Here is a 15,302-nt window from a genome sequence, read left to right as displayed (position 1 = left end):
GAGTATCGTATTTCCTATTTTGATCAGAAAAGCCGTAGAAGAACGAACTAGAACCTGCAGCTAGCAATCATCAAGATTCAGATCAGAGTCTGCATGAAGAACCAGTCAAAACTCAAGATTAAGTTTCTGAAGACTTATAGATAGGAATCTTGTAACTCGTAACTTATAGGCTTATTTAGTTTCTTCTTCATTTTGACGTTGGTGTAATAAGGAGTTCAGCAAGCAGTTAAAATACCAAAAATACATTAGGCACTTTAATTGCATTTGTAAAATATTAAAATACCAAAAATACATTAGGCACTTTAGATGTATTATAAGTTAAATAAATTAGTTAATTGTTAGAAACATAGGTAAGTATGTTTAATTTTGCAAATTAGATTTGAGTTAGAATTTAATTTAGGATTTTAATTAATTTGGGTTAGAGTTTAAAAGCAAAACAAGAAGAAAGTAGGCTATTGGTTCTTTAATGTTGTTTGGGCCATTTGATTTGAGGCCCAAAATCCAAATTTGCCCGCCTCAGTTCACTTCACCCGGTCCAAACCATTCACCCCTGAGACCATTAAACGGCGTACTAAACCCAATACTACGTCGTTTTCCCTTCCCAATTCCCTTAAGAGATCAAAACCCCTTATTTCCCCTACACTCTAGGACAGAACCCAATCTCACCCCTTGACCCAAACAAACCCTAGCCGCCGCCTGATTGATAATCACTCTTTCTAACAAGAGACGCTAACTCTCACCTCTCTGGTTCATTGATATAGACACACATTGTTAAAGATAGAAAAATTGGCCTCCTAAATTTTTCTGAAATCCTAGAATTTTTGAGAGCCCCAGAAACAAAAACTGAGATTTCAGAGAAGATAGAGGGAGTAGTTAATTGCTAAGTTTCTACAGTTCAAGTTCCCCTTCTCTAAATTTACAAAAAGAAAAGGTTGTTCGAAGTTCAAAAGTGAAGCTGTTGGTTGTTGTTTGTTGCTGTTTGTACTGGAACTGCTAGCTGGGTTTGTTTCTTTGGATTCTCACCTTTACTTGGTTCAATTTCAGCCTGTTTTCTGCTAATAGGTATGTTCAGTCATCTCTGTTGCTCAACTTTGAAGTCAGGAATCAAATTCAAGTTGTTGTTTGGCAAATGTTGTAGATCTAACTAGTTTTAATATTTAAATTTGCCTGAATCCTTATCCTTTGCTAATTTTTGAAAACACTCATATAAAAATGGATTCCTGAGTCAGTTAATTGCTAACAAGCCACTTGATGTTTGTTTGATGACAATAGTTTAAAATCTTAAAAAATAAAGTTCATGCCAAGTGATGCTGACAGGATGATATCACTCTAACTTAGCTTGCCTGTTCATCTACTATCCATGGCTGATTTGATCTACAAGAATAGCCCAATGGCCATTTCATTGTAAATTGAGTATCGTTGGAAAGAATGAAAGCCATGCGACTGAGGTGCTGTTTCTATGTAGAAAATACAATGGAAGTGGAAGTAGTTTAAAACTGATAGATCATGCAATTCATGGTAATAGCTATTGTTAATTCATTGTAATTATGTGTTGAATAACTTTAGATTAAGAGTTGTGTTTAGTTCGTTTATTGGTGTATTGGCCGATTCTTTTGCCTTTTCGATATTATTGGGCTTGCCTTAAAAGCCCAAACTTTTTCTAGAGATACAAGGGGTGATTTCAGTGCTGCTTGATGAAAAGCTCACTATTCTAAGGGTATGATGCCTTGGGCTTCAATGCATATCTCTCCATATTTACTACATAGCCTGTTTGGGACTTGAAAATGAATGCTTGGCCCACACCCCAATTTGCTTTATGATTAATAAACAAACAAATAGCAAGAACTCCTTTAATCCATCGTCAACTACGGAAAACACGGCCTCTTCTTAATGTTACGAGTCCACTTTGCAATTCATTCATCAGGATTTGTACTCTTGATATAAGTTTTCACCAACTAATTTTGAAATAAGCCTTTGCGATTTAAATATAAGCATGCTTTGAATCAATAACTAAATTGATACTCTTTCCCAACAAATAAACTCCATAAATCTAGACCTCCACATGTAATCCCAAACCTTAGAAAAATTGATTATTAATCGAATATCGTAGTTTGCTTTAGGCGCGTGATTAAATCACCACGACAATGGGTACGGTTCCCGTGGCATAGTCGTGATACATAATTTTTCAATTCAGGTGTGTATTTCATGCGACTCGACTATAACTCCAATAATAATAATAAACATTTTGTTAATCGCGGGTACTTTTCATGTTACGCGGTTCGCAGTGTGTTCAAAAACAATAAGTGCGACAATCGTGACTTGTTCCAGAAATAATTCCATAAATAAATAAAAGCGGTTATAAAGTTAAAAATGCACAATAGATTTTAAACATGTATTAAATCAGATAATTAGGGCAATTATTAATAGTTGAGCGACCGTGCTAAAATGACGGAACTCAGGAGTGCCTCACACCTTCTCCCGGGTTAACAGAATTCCTTACCCGGTCTTCTGTGTTCGCGGACCACAAAAATAGAGTCAAATTTCCTCGATTTGGGATTTAAAATAAATCGGTGACTTGGGACACCATAAATTATTCCAAATGGCGATTCTGAATTGAATAAAATAATCCCATTTTGAATAATATCACTTTAATTGGAAAAACTCCCCTATCCCTAGGGAAAAAGGAGGTGTGATATGCACAAATAGAAGAAAGCAATTTTAACAAAAAATGCTCCTTTTATGGGAAAAGAAGGAAAGAAGGGGCTCATCTAAGTGTGGTAGCCAGTCTTAGTGATAATGACATGAATTTTGGACTTAGCGGCCTGATCTTATTAAACTAGTCTAACCTTTCCTCTTGTCATTCCTTCGAACTTTGAAAACGAGCATCTTTATGCCAATAATTTGCATTAGACTCATGACTCACCTTCGACTAGTGGTGCCCCGAGGGGTTTTTACCAATAAGTTTCTCTCTTTATTTATCTATACCTACCATCTCCTTAAAGTGCTCGTGAAGGTTTTCACCAAAAAGACTCATTTTTTTTTTCTCTTTTATTTTGAATTTCTTGAGCAAGCGACAGGACTTTGTTCGTCATATGACAATCATTGCCCATTTCGTGCCATGCTTGGCCTTCTCGAAACTGATCACGAGGTCTTTATTTGGAAGGATTTTGGATATGGTTAGAAAGAAAGGGCAGCATGAAGGCTCAAAATAAACTCAATGTGATGGGTTGTACACTTACAACTCTTTCAAAAATATAAAAATAAAACTTATGCTCTAGTTTCAAATACTGGGAAGTTTTTTTTTATTGAGGTTGGGCTGAACCTTAGAGTAAGGTTCCTTTTAAAGGAATTAGGTCAAACGTAGTTCCTACATTTAACCTAATGATTTGTTGTTGTTTTTTCATCATTTTTTTTCTTTTTGCTTCTTTTTTCTTCTCCTTTTTTTGAGCTTTCTTTTTCTTTTTCCTTTTGGGGGAGCTATTTTGTACTTTTTTTTTTCTTTCGACTTGATTTTTCTAAAAGTTACCCCAGTTTGTACTTTTTGGGACATGGACTTTTTTTGAATCTAAACTTGATTGCTAGAGAGGGGGGTCAATGAAAATGACATAGGCTCAAAAGGAGTGACGAAGGATGTAAAGTGTTTGTATAGAGGAAAAAGGGCCTCCCAACCTCTAGAACGCCAACCATATATCTATTCGCAATCACAACGTTGATGGACATGTTTGCCTTCTTGGTCTTGTTTAGTGTAAAGTTATATGCGCAATACTTTATTTACAGTGAATGAACCTTGTCAATTTGAATCTAAACTTGATTGCTAGAGAGGGGGGTCAATGAAAATGACATAGGCTCAAAAGAAGTGACGAAGGATGTAAAGTGTTTGTATAGAGGAAAAAGGGCCTCCCAGCCTCTAGAACGCCAACCATATATCTATTCGCAATCACAACGTTGATGGACATGTTTGCCTTCTTGGTCTTGTTTAGTGTAAAGTTGTATGCGCAATACTTTATTTACAGTGAATAAACCTTGTCAATTTGGGCAACTTTTCCCTCTTGGTGTGGGAGAATGCATTTCCGCACTAACTGGTCCATTTCAAATTGTCTGGATTGCACCTTCTTTTGAAAGATACTTTCCATCCATTAGTGCTAAACTTTCGACAAGTTTCAACTCATTTTATATTATTAAGCTTGGTCTTCACAATGCTTTGGAGATATAGATCCTAAACCTCCATGGGTATGACCATTTGGTTCCATGTAAATCTGGTTCATGCTTACTTTTAAAGTATTTTCACTCTGTATTCATCCTCAAAAGTATCTTTATCTGAGTTATCCAATTCAAGACTAAATCAATTTTCTAAGATCATGCCAAAAATTTTGCATGCATATCATGTCACTTGAACAAGCAGAAAAAGAACTAAGCACAGAGTGACACAAAATGATAAAACGACAAACTAAATTTCATTGAATAACAAGATAGAAGAGTTTGACTCAAGATAAGTAAACTAAAATCTGAGTTAAAACCTTGAGATAACCCCAAATAAAGGAAATAATAACAAAACAAACAAACAAGACTCACAAAGGGACAAAATAAAAGGATACACGAGTTTGACTCAACAAAACAAACAAAATTTGGATCACAACCCTGAAATTACCTAGAATAGAAAAAATATCAAAACAAGCCACCAAGATTCCTTCCTAGAGAGGAGTGAATGACTTTCTAATTGCTAAGCTTGATATTTTAGCCACAAATTTTCTCATCAGCATCACTAGGACCTTCCCCAATTTCAATCTCATTAACTTTAGTGGGCAGGTTCTCGACCCCTTTGATCAACTCATCTTTGGCATTATTCGCTAGATTCAGGACTGATGACATATGATATTACTTGCCAGAGGTCTCAAGAGGATTCTCATACTCCATGTAACCATGTACCATCCCCATAAAATGTGCATCATCATGTGCAGGTAAAGGTTATGTATGATATTCGTGTGTCTGTTACGTCCAAACACATACGCAAGTATACATGATTATCAAGTAATAAAGTACTGAGTAGAGTATCGTTCCCACAGAGACTTATGATTAACGTTTTATTGATTCAAACTCAAACAACTTATCTATTCAAGAGATTTTTCTCAAAATGTGTAGGTAATTAATTAACAACCAAAGAAACTATTAAGTAGTTAAATAAACTAGAGATCGACTGAAACATGTAGTCAATTTCGGATAAAACTCAGTAGGAGAGGATATTCCAGGGTCATAGGCTAGCTAACAATCTTGTTTCTTTCTTTGCTTAAATTGACTAATTGATTTATCAGAGTTGTTGATTGACAGGGTTGATGTTACTCGAAAGAATTTGTCGAGCTCTTACTCGCCTATTCAAGTTAACTTAATACCTATATGTCTATGAAATTAAGACTAACAAGAACACATTTACACTTCCTATATTTCAACCAAGCAAGCCAATTAGGTATATTTCTATCCTAATTGCAAATCCGCTTCCCCATGCCCGGGTTCAAGAAGCTTGCTCTATTTAATCCTATATGCAATCTAGAATTCCCACTTTCGAGTTCAAATCTAGATTTGTAGGTAGTATTTCAATGTTAGCTACATGGCAAAAATAATTAAGAACATAATTAAATAAACAACCCAATGTGATAAAATCTCGTCAATTTAAACTTCAAACGTTGACATTTATGTATCAACCATGACCCCAGAATAATAAGTTTCTTAGCCACTCATGTTCATAACAATCATCAAAATATTATTTTCAAATATAAAAGCTATGAATACTAGAAGAAGAATGGAAGAATTGATGAATTCCGTACTCCCAAGTATTTCGTACTTTTGTTCCGCTCTCAAAGTAGCCTCCCCCCTTGGAAAAATAGGTTTAGGTTTGCTTTTATATGATTTGGGTGCGTCTTGGGGTCGAAAGAACCGAGTCTCGGGCAAACTAGGATAAATTCACATCAACAGTGCCTAGGGTAGCGTGGGACGCTAGCCCTGGCATTGGCCTTCTGAGGGTTTCTGTTTTGTGCGTCACAAGTAGCGCCCCACACTGCTTGTGGCGCTACACTATGACTTTTTCCCTTTTCTTCCCCTTTTTGCTTCAATTCGCGCACCTTCACCCAAAATTATCTCCGGATGATTCTTACACATAGAAATACCACAAATTAGCACTAATCATTATGTTACACATCCGAAATCTACGAGACATGAGTAAAATGCGAGGCAATATGCATAAAAATATACATACTTTAAGCCGAATATCAACACCCCACACTTAGACTCTTGCTCGTCCTTGAGCAATGGAACTATAACTACACCCCAAAACATATATCTCACTAGGAAAGAGCAATTCAAATTTAATTCAATTATACACTCTACCTTTTGACTATGGTCGATACTAGCAATCAAGCATGAACACACGAATTTCACATTCTTCCCATTTTTTAAACATGCCCAAGTATACACAATACAATTTAACCAACTCAAACAGCCTATCCACAACTACCCTACCTCAAGAGTTGAATTGTTACCACTAAGAACCATCAACTTTCGCACTCACCAACAAGAGAAGTTTACACCGTTACCAATCCGTCATGAGATTAAGTGCCTTCACCACAAACAAAAGAGTGAATATAGAAATAGTCCACACGTTCAAATATGCCATTGAACATAAATTAAGGACATCTCACAATTGAACAAAATTCACTCACTCTCACAAAGAATTTCATGTGCATCCTATGGTAGCCAAATCAAGTGTACATCTCTACTAATCTAAGCTAGACAAATCTAGGATCAATTAGGACTTTAAGGTTGTAATGTCGGCTAAGAGACGAGTAGGAAATATTTAGGAATAATGACTAACCCTCCTAAATACTTTAATATACTACACTCAAGAATCGAGCATAAATTCTTTTCAACCAATTCACTCACCACAAACCATACACAATATAGCCCTTTCTTCAATTAAGCACTTCTACATCCCCACTAGCATGAATTAGTAAGATTAGGAGGTGTTTTTTTTTGTTTTTTTGATATCAACATTATTTGTCTCTTTTTTCTTCTTTTTTTTCCTTGAAACTTTCTTTTCTCTCTTTTGCCTACACACACTTCATATATTAAGGCTCATCGGCTAGTGGTATTTTTCACAATTTTAGTGCATCTTATGGGCCTTTCTATGGTTCCACTCGAAAGCTACTTCCCAAACCTCTCACCTTACTTCTTTTAGCTCCTAAGTGCCTTCGGAGGTAAAGGTTCAACAAGCTCAAATTAAGAACAAAATAGGGATACGACTTGTAATGTGGGCACCAAAGAAAAGGTCTATAATATCAAATGGGCTAGCAATGGAAGAATTTTATTTATGAGTGACAAACATCTCTATGATCAAGCAAGAAACGCCTACGTCATCTCCTAGACTAGCACCACTTAATGATTTTGCTTTGATTAACATACAGGGCATGTTCTATACTACACAGGATAGCACAAAATACCATGAATCCTTACATACACATTGCACATGACTCAATCAAGACGATTCTATTCAACTCTCAAGTCAAGCAAGCACATATAGTTGAGAAAGTTTAAGCAATACCGCACTAGGTGACATACAAGTCAAACAATTGAGAAAAATGCGTCACAGAGTAGGCTACTTATTTTACCTAGGCATTAAAATTCAAATCAAATATTCAAGAAGACAGAGCGCATGTCATAGCTTAAAATGCCAGTACCAAACATGTTAATAGGTATCTTAGAGCAACTCAGTCTTCTTCCTATCCTAATCTTAAAAAAATAAAAATCAAAACACCCGGTTCAAGTTACACCCTTGGAAAATAACCGGCGTCCAAAAAAAAATCAAGGGATATTACCTAGCTATCCTAACAAAAACAAACGAAAATCTTTTTGGTATTTTTAACCGAACATTAATCCCTCAAGAAATTTGTCCAAAAGATCCATCGTCAGGAAAAGTCCGAGCTTTTTCTGATTTTTTTCACACTACTACTAACTAATTAGACTATGTGAGTTCTAAACTTAGCTAAAAAAAAGTTAAAAATGTTTTATATAATTATAAGTCAGGAAGTATTTCCCTCACCCTGGTAACGGCGCCAAAAACATATTGCGACCAAACAGACACTCAAGTATACGTGATCGTCAAGTAATAAAGTGGTGAGTAGAGTATCGTTCTCACGGAGACTTATGATTAACTTTTGACTGATTCAAACCTAAACAACTTATCATATTTAGGGAGCTATAGAGATACCTGTTGAAGTTTTTGTCCCTCTCATTCCTCGCAGCTTGGCTTAGCTTTGACGTAGACTCCAATAAGGACGTAATGTCCTGCAATCCCTTTGGTGCCTCCACTACCTCATCATAGCCGGGGTACTGCGGTACCTTGCGGGAAAGCATGTACTACGTCAAGAGGTTGCCAAAAAAGAGTCTTTTGATTTTTCGCCGAAAGCGGGTGCGAGCCATCTCCCTTAGCATGATCTCACTCACATTGATGGATCCCCCACCCCACACTTAGCTAATGCATAGTCCCCGATGCATAAACAAATTCAAAACAAAGTAAGGTGAAAAGAAAGAACTCCCTTCTAGTTCGATTCCTCCTTCTCAGAATGCTCACCAGCCGCAGCTCCAGGCTCATCATCATCATCTGCTCCTAGGGGCACCAAAGCCATGGGCCCTGTAACTTCATCACCAATCTCTTCCTCATCATCGGAGCCTTTGTGAGTGTTCTCATCCTCAGAAGGGTGAATGGGACTGCCAGGCGCAATACCCAATATCTCCTTTGGAGAACTGGAGAGATCACTACTTAGATGCATACGCTCCTCATCCGTCACACCTGGCCTGCTCATTATCAAATTTTGGAAGCTATAGAGATACATGTTGAAGTTTTCGTCCTTCTGATTCCTCGTAGCCTGGCTTAGCTTTGACGTAGACTCCAACAAGGACATAATGTCCAGCAATCCCTTTGGTGCCTCCACCACCTCATCATAGACGGGGTACTCCGGTACCTCGCGGGAAAGCATGTGTTGTATCAAGAGGTTGTCAAAGAAGAATCTTTTTATTTTTCGTCCAAAGCGGTTGCGGGCCATCTCCCCTAACATGATATCACCCACATTGATGGGTCGTCCAGTCATCAAAGAAAATATAACTTATACTCGGCCTTGAGTACATTCACTGTTTTGCTCAACCGGCATCAATCTATCCTGCACGAAGTTCTACCATACCTTGGCAGTCTTATTGAAGTTGAAGCGGATCATCTCAAGATGGGTATCCACCTTATTCCGTGTCCACTTTGCATTAGAATCAACGCTACAAAGAGTGTGACATATCACCTGGTAGATTGGGTATTTGACAAATTTTTGTAGCATCCGTGGGTTTGGGCTATCAACTCCCAAAAATGTGAATAGGGAACACCTATCTAGTGGTATATCCTTCGCAAACCCATGACTTGAATAAGTCCCCATTCCAATTTGCATATAGTTCTTAAACCATGCTCAAATTTGCATGGCCCGGGCACTCTAGGAACTTATCCATCTTCATCTCTACTAACTGGGCGAGCACATCCGGGAAGTTCTTTTCTAGAGCTTTCACATTAATCCCCATTTCAGAGACGTATCGCCCATAGGGCAAAAAGTTATTATGCCATTGGATGGAATCCTCCCGAACTAGATCCACATGAGGCCTTGGTCACGATGGTGCCTTCTTCGACCCGCTAGCAACCTGGTTCCCCTTAGCTTGTCGGGAAGAACCTTCACCCTGTTTGCATTTTTTGGGAGGGGAAGTAGTAGTGGAGGACTTCCCGACTCCTTTTCCCTTGGAAGCACTGTCACTGTCATGACCCCATTTCCCCCATCCGTAGGGTGTTGTGATGGAACCTAATCTTTAAGACTAGGTAAGCCTAACAATTTGCGAAATCAATGAGTAATAAATTGAACTCCCATCTCAACACATGATATATAAATATAAAAAGCCATTAATTAATTACAACTCCCAAAACCTGGTGGAAATAAGTCACAAGCTTCTGAGAGAAAATATTAAGTGTCTCTATACATCAAAGTCTAAAGAAGATAAGGAATACAACATAGTAAGGATAGAGGGGGACTCCGAGGTCTACGGGCGCTGGCAGATATACCTAGAAGTCTCCACATACGGTCCGGCTCACTGGTATCTAGTCTGGTGGGAAGAACCTGAATCTGCACAAAACAATGTGCAAAGTATAGTATGAGTATGCCACAACGGTACCCAGTAAGTGCCAAGCCTAACCTAGGTAGATTAGTGACGAGGTCGGGTTAGGGCCCTACTGGTTTAAAAGAAAAGTAAGGCAGAGGATATAATAATATTTTGAAATGACTGAGAATTTAAACAATAAGAAGTTTCAAAAAATATCAGCACAATAAATAGAGGTACACAGCAGGGGCACTCCCGAGGTACAGCCTCGTAGTCCCAAATGTAAAGATGCAGTACATGGGGGATCTCCTGAGGAACCGCCTCGTAATATTAAAGTAAATATGAAGTACATGGGGGATCCCCCGAGGAACCGCCTCGTAGTCCCAAAGTAAATATGCAGTACAGGGGGATCTCCTGAGGAACCGCCTCAAAGTCCCAAAGTAAATATGCAGCAAGTAATCGAAGGAAAACACAATTTTCAGCAAGAATCTAATAGTTAAAGATTTAATTCAAACAAAGGGAAGCAGGTAATTCAACTAAGCATGTTGCACAAATTACAAGCAAGAGTTAAGACACGTAGACATGCGATGCTAGACTAAACATGATCACTATATATGTTGAGGTAACTCAGTTAATGTATTTTAAAAGAAAATAACTCCGTTAATGTATTTTAAAAGATGACAAATCAGCAAGAACCGCATTTTCCATAATCAACCTGTGTACGCACTCGTCACCTCACGTACACGATGCTTACATATCACAAATGGTTACAATAGTTCCAAAACCTAAGAGAATTTCTCCCACACAAGGTTAGACAAGTCACTTACCTCAAATGTCGCTCAATCAATTGGTAAGAATGCATTTCCCTCGATTTTCCGACTCCGAATGGCTCAAATCTAGCCTAAAGCAATTACATAACATGAATTGGTCAGGGCATAGCCAAAAGCAATTACATAACATAATGAGCCAAAACTTAGCTGCCCAAAATCTCCTTCTTACGACTTAAGGCATCGTCCACCACATTGGCCTTTTCGGGATGATAGAGAATGGTGATATCATAATCCTTAAGCAACTCCAACCATCTCTGCTACCGCAAATTAAGATCCTTCTGTTTAAACAGATGTTGTAGACTCCGGTGATCGGTATAAATCTCATAATGGACACCGTACAAATAATGCCGCTAAATCTTTAAGGCATGAACAATAACTGCTAACTCAAGGTCGTGGACATGATAACTCTTCTCATGCACCTTTCATTGTCTGGACACATAGGCAATTACCCTACCGTCTTGCATTAATACTGCACCGAGACCAATACACGATGCATCACAATACACAGTATAAGACCCTAAACTTGTAGGCAACACCAATACTGGGGTTGTAGTCAAAGCTGTCTTGAGCTTTGAAAGCTCTCCTCACACTCCTCGATCCACGTGAATGGGGCACCCTTCTGGGTCAATCTGGTCATAGGTGATGCAATAGACGAGAAACCCTCTACAAATCGAGGGTAATACCCCACCAAGCCAAGAAAACTCTGGATCTCCGTAGCTGAGGATGGTCTGGGCCAACTCTGGACTGCTTCAATCTTCTTCGGGTCTACCTTGATCCCCTTACTCGATACTACATGGCCCAAAAATGCCATTGAATCTAGCCAGAACTCATGCTTCGAAAATGTTGCTTACAACTTCTTCTCCCTCAAGGTCTGAAGCACAGTCCTCAGGTGCTGCTCATGATCCTCCCGACTCCGGGAGTACACCAGAATGTCATCAATAAACACAATGATGAAGGAGTCAAGATAGGGCTGAAATACACTGTTCATCAAGTGCATGATTGTTGCTGGGGCGTTTGGCAGCCCAAAATACATCACAAGGAACTCGTAATGACCATACTGAGTCCTGAAAGCAGTCTTCATGATATTTGGATCCCGAATCTTCAACTGATGATAGCCTGAATGCAAGTCAATCTTAGAGAACATTCTGCCACCCTAAAGCTGATCAAATAGGTCATCAATGGCAAGGGATACCTGTTCTTCACTGTAACCTTGTTCAACTGGCGATAATTAATACACATTCGCATAGAACCATCCTTCTTCTTCACAAACAAGACAGAAGCACCCCATGGCGACTCACCGGGCCGAATGAAGCCCTTATCGAGCAACTCTTGCAACTGTTCCTTTAACTACTTCAACTCTGCTAGGTCCATACGATAAGGTGGAATAGAAATGGGCTGAGTGCCCGGTAACAAATCAATGCCAAAGTCAATATCTCTATAGGGCGGCATGCCCGGAAGATCTGCTGGAAATACGTCTGCAAAATCCCTCACTACCGGAACTGACTCAACGGTAGGAGTATCAACACTAACATCTCTCACGTAGGCCATATACACATCACACCCCTTCTCAACCATTCGTTGAGCTTTAAGAAATGAAACAACCCTGCTAGTAACATGATCCAATGTACCTCTCCACTCTAGTCACGGTAGACCTGGCATGGCCAATGTCATCATCTTGGAATGACAATCAAGGATACCGTGATAGGGCGACAACCAGTCCATGCCCAAAATATCATCGAAATCCACCATACTACGCAATAATAAATCGGCTCTGGTCTCAAAATCACTAAGAATAATTAAACACGACTGATACACACGTTTAACAACAATAGAATCATCCACAGGTGTAGATACATAAACATGTGAACTTAGATAACCACGGGATACACCCAAATACGAAGCAAAATAAGATGACACCTAGGAATAATTAGAGCTTTTATCAAATAAGACTGATTCATCTCTATGACAGACCGGAACAATACCTGTGATGACAGAATCTGATGCAACTGCCTCTGTCCTAGTAGGAAGGGCGTAATATCTGGCCTGGCCTCCCCCTCTAGGGCAAGCTATACCTGTCCGACCTCTACCTCTAGCTAGTTGTGCAGGTGGGGAGGTAGCTGGTGCTGTAATCATAGCCTGAGGACTCGGTGGAGCATGCGGTGCCTGAGAAATCTGTGGAGGTGCACCCCTCTTGAATCAGGGGCAATCCCTCACCAAATGACGAGTGTTGCCACACTCAAAATAAGCTCTCGGAGGACGTGGCTGCTGTAGCTGGCTCGGGCCTGATCGACTAGACTGACCACTGGAAGCACCTCATACAGGAGGCACACTAGACACTGGCGGTGCATAATAAGGATCCTAGGGCCTAGTAGTGGCCGGGGCACCGCTGGCGGATGGAAATGCTGAATGAAAGGGTGACCCATATAACCTCTGCACTGACGAGCTGTAGTTGGGGCATGAGTACCACTATAAGTGCCAGACTCTCGAGACCTCTTGGTCTTCCTCTCCTCTCTCTCCCGAGTTAGCATACCCTCCAACCTTCTAGCAATCCATACGACCTGCTGGTACGTAATATTCATCTCCAACTCACGCACCATACTCAATCTGATACTGGGGTTGAGGCCCTTAATAAACCGATGAACCCGCTCTCGAACAGTAGTGACCAGGGCTGGTGCATGCCTGGCCAAATCACTGAATCGGACCGCATACTCCGCGCGCCAAGCATCTCTAAGACTCTGAGGAACATACTTCCTCAAGAACCTATCGGAAAATGAAGTCCATGTGAGTGAAGTTGCATTACCCGGACTATCCAACTCGTATGCACGCCACCACTGATAGGCCGCTTCTCTAAGCTAGAATGTAGTGAAAGAAACTCCACTAGTCTCCACAAAACCCATAGTACGGAGAATATGGTGGCACTCCTCAAGAAAACCTTGGGCATCCTCTGACACCAAGCCACTGAAAGTAGGTCGATGGTACTTCTTGTACCTCTCGAGCCTGAGCTGCTCTACCTCAGAAGCTGATGTCCTAACCTCGGGCTGAACTGGAGCTACCGACTGTATCGGTATGATCGATGGATCCTTGGCTACCTGAACTCGCTGCTCTAGGGTACCGACGATGGGCGTCTGTATCAATCCTGCTTGAGCCAAGCTACTGAACATGATCAGGAACTGGGCTAGAGTCTCTTGGAGAGCTGGTGTATTAACAGGCATCTCAGGTGCCTGCCCTCTAACTAGAGCTACTAGTGGCTCCTCTGTAGCAGCTCGTACGGGTTCTCTGGATGCACCACGTGGACGTCCTCAGCCCGTACCTTGGCCCAGGCCTCTCACAGATCTAGCAGGGGGAGTGGGTGTCTGCTCATCCGATCCAGCTGTACGTGTCCTCACCATCTGTGAGAGAATAGAAAGACAGAAGTTTAGAGTCCGAAGTCAAAATCTCGCACGATAAGGAATCAAAGAAAGTGAAACTTTTCCTAACAGTTCCATAGCCTCCCGAAGATAAGTACAGACGTCTTCGTACCGATACGCGAGACTCTACTAAACCTGCTTGTGACTCATAAAACCTATGAACCTAGAGCTCTAATACCAACTTGTCACGACCATATTTTCACCCTCCGTAAGGTGTCGTGATGGCACCTAGTCTCTAAGACTAGGTAAGCCTAACAATTGTGGAATCAATGAGTAATAAACTGAACTCCCATCTCAACACATGATATATAAATATAAAAATGCCATTCAATAATTATACCTCCCAAAATCCGGTGGAAATAAATCACAAGATTTTAAGAGCAAATACTAAGTTTCTCTATACATCAAAGTCTAAAGAAGATAAGGAGTACAACATAGTAAGGATAGAGTGGGACTCCGAGGTCTGCGGACGCTGGTAGATATACCTAGAAGTTTTCACGTACGGTCTGACTCACTGGTATCTGGTCTGGTGGGAAGAACCTGGATCTGCACAAAACAGATGTGCATAGGGTAGTGTGAGTACGCCACAACGGTACCCAGTAAGTGCCAAGCTTAACCTCGATAGAGTAGTGACGAGGTCAGGTCATGGCCCTACTGGTTTAAAGGAAAACTAAGGCAGAGAATATAATAATATTTTGAAATGACTGAGAATTTAAATAATAAGAAGTTTCAGAAAATATAAGCACAATAAATAGAGGTACACAGCAGGGGTATTCCCGAGGTACTGCCTCGTAGTCCCAAATGTAAAGATGTAGTAGTAAATATGCAGTACATGGGGGATCTCCCGAGGAACTGCCTCGTAGTTCCAAAGTAAATATACAGTACATGGGGATCTCCC

General features: G+C 40.0%; 1 long non-coding RNA gene across 1 annotated transcript; it reads left to right on the top strand.

Moving 5' to 3' along the window:
• The first annotated feature begins 619 nt into the window (after nt 1-619).
• On the top strand, nt 620-1,589 carry LOC107790618 (uncharacterized). The gene is made up of 2 exons (XR_001649068.2): nt 620-1,062; nt 1,318-1,589. It is a non-coding gene; the product is annotated as an uncharacterized LOC107790618 (long non-coding RNA).
• Nucleotides 1,590-15,302: the final 13,713 nt, after the last annotated feature.

Source organism: Nicotiana tabacum, chromosome 19 (genome assembly GCF_000715075.1).
Source record: "Nicotiana tabacum cultivar K326 chromosome 19, ASM71507v2, whole genome shotgun sequence".
In the NCBI taxonomy this organism is placed as follows: Eukaryota; Viridiplantae; Streptophyta; class Magnoliopsida; order Solanales; family Solanaceae; genus Nicotiana; species Nicotiana tabacum.
This window is presented reverse-complemented; position numbering and strand designations above follow the sequence as displayed.